Genomic DNA, 2500 nt, shown 5'->3' with positions numbered 1-2500 from the left:
GAACTTACGGTGACCTAGCTGGCCTTTTGTGGGATGTAGAGGCTGAAGACCACTTTATTCCTTTCGCCATCTTTTTTGCGGGAAGTATCTCGTTCGCGATGTAACATTAAGATGTATAAATCATTAGAAGGGATTTTTCAGAAAAGATCGCCACCCGAAAATAATGGAGAGGGAACGGAGCATCAAGAAAATCATTGCATGTTATGTTGAGTTATTTGGAGTGCATGGTCTTTCAGGAACATGCGATGGGTAAAAGATATTGTTAATATAAATGGTCAAAGACATGGAAATAGTAGTAGTTCCCATATTTTTATCGCAGATCATCCTTAGTTTGTTACACTTATGACACACAATTTTCAATATTTAGTACTTAGTATTTATAAATTCAAGCACAGATTTTTAGGTAGTTGACTTTAGGTAGTTCACAACTGCAACGCTTAATGGACGTTCGGTGCCTGGGATATGTCCAGGGCTTCTACGTGGAGGCCGGCCAGCTAGCCAACCCCTCAACCGGAGTAACACTCCAATGGCCAGCAATCCCGGTAATACACCTTATTCCAAAATGGCCACCATTTGAGTATTCTTTTGTTTGCCTGCAATTAGCACTTGTTGCCTCGTTCTTAAGCTGAAATTGTAAACGTATTTGACCTTAACGAGGCAACAAGGGCTCATTTGCCAATTCATTATTAAAACAAAAAGGTCCACTTCTTGTAAAATAGAAAACAAGAAAAAACTCGCTTGAAGAATAGCTAGCAGACCTGGCGCCGTTATCATCCTATAGAAAAATAAAAATAAAAACAAAAACACGCAACTCGCGTAATTTAAAACGTGATGTTTTCTCACTTCTGGAAGAGTTTGTCAGCTTGACGAGGTTTGAAGAGAATTTACTCCATCGAATGTCGGCAGACTTGAGATTACAGTGGTAGTTAATCGACCCGATCGCAACGTTCATGACATTCACAAAAATAACTGTGTTGTGATTTCCGTAAATTATAGTATTTTTGACCTCAACGGGAGTAAAATGTAAGCATCGAAGGAACGAACCCATTCGAATTCAGAGGTTATTTTTCCATGCTTGAATAAAATGTTACTCTGAAACAGTCATTTACGATTTATAAAAATTTTCTGGTCTACAAAGCGAAACAGTGTGTTTTCGTACATGTGCGTTAACTGCGTGTTGATTATATTGCAAATTGCAATCGGGGGCCGACGGCAGCGTTTCACAAACTTCATGACAATTTGTACAGAAGCGCGGGTGGTAGAAGAGAGTTCTACACAAGGAAGAAGGAAATAAAACAATGCTAACTGTGTTAACTTGCTGTTGAATCTGATTTCCTATTAAGCGAGATGTGGACAAAGCGTTAATAAGTTTTTGTAGTCAACAACATAATCGAAGTCGCACAAAGAGAGTGGCCGCACCGCCGGTGCGCGGCCCGCATTGTTTTCTTTCACTTGAATAAGCAGTTGAATAACGATTAAGAATCACATGACTGTATTTGGAATTTCGTCCCAAAAATCTTGTGTTGTAACTGCAACTTGCTAGTGGTCAGGTTTAAAAAATGGTCGTCGTCTTGTTACATTGTTTAATTTGAAGGTGGTGAAGTCAAAACGGAAAATCATATTCAAGAATCACAATACTACGAAGAATAGCTTTATATCTATGCTTTTACTTGTATTTTGCATACTTAAGGACGAGCCTACTATTTGTTAATTTGCGCATACATTTTGCGCATTCGAGATTAATCTGGTTTCCTAACGGTGATGCTTACTAAATACAGGGGATATTATTGCGGCGACTTAAAGTATGCCGCGAAAAAGTAGATCTCGTAAATAACTCTCTTGGTATCCAAGAAAGAAAATTTGCGGGTAACCAGGCATTTCTGACAAATAATTAAGCATAACATTGCTTGTAGTTTTAAGCTTTTACAAATATTATTCATGAATTATCTTTGACAAAATGGGTGGTTACCCCCAATTTTCTTTTTGGATTTCCACTAACATTGTTAAGATCTGACCAGTTCCTGCATAATCATAAACCCGGGGAAAAAAAAAAAAAAAAAAAAAAAAAAAAAAAAAAAAAAAAAAAAAAAGAGACAAAAATACCTTTTGAATAGTAGGCACCGTCCTTAAATAAATATTGATTATTCTTTTATAAAACAATCTAAGTCGGGCTATCTCTGTCCCCCCCAGACCTTCGGGGCTAGATTAACGCCTCAAGTAACAGCTTGCCCGAAGGGCACACCTTCCTTTTTCATTTTCGTCTCACCCGGCAATGGTTTTTTTTCCGAATCCTTCAGTTATAATGAGGGACACTGAGTTCATGCGTGTCCCAGATCGTTCTGTTTCCTGATACAGGTCGAAGTGACCTATATATTTTAGAAACTAACAGTTGGTTTCGAGTCTAACCTTTAAAACACTGCAGTGCGCAAAAAAGGAAAAAATACATGAACTCGTCAAAGGACATGAGAGAGTAATTAACAAGATGTGTTAAATTTGTAAA

The 2500-nt window shown here is 37.8% G+C and overlaps 1 protein-coding gene across 1 annotated transcript in view; it reads left to right on the top strand.

Annotated features, from left to right (window-relative positions):
• The window catches only part of LOC138017184 (adhesion G protein-coupled receptor L4-like), a gene marked incomplete at its 5' end in the record, with an annotated part of 124930 nt that overhangs the window by 52174 nt on the left and 70256 nt on the right, over positions 1-2500 (top strand). The window lies entirely within an intron of this gene.

Source organism: Montipora capricornis, chromosome 9 (assembly GCF_036669925.1).
Source record: "Montipora capricornis isolate CH-2021 chromosome 9, ASM3666992v2, whole genome shotgun sequence".
Classification (NCBI taxonomy): Eukaryota; Metazoa; Cnidaria; class Anthozoa; order Scleractinia; family Acroporidae; genus Montipora; species Montipora capricornis.
Note: the sequence above shows the minus strand (reverse complement) of the source record. Positions and strands in the feature narration are given on the sequence as shown.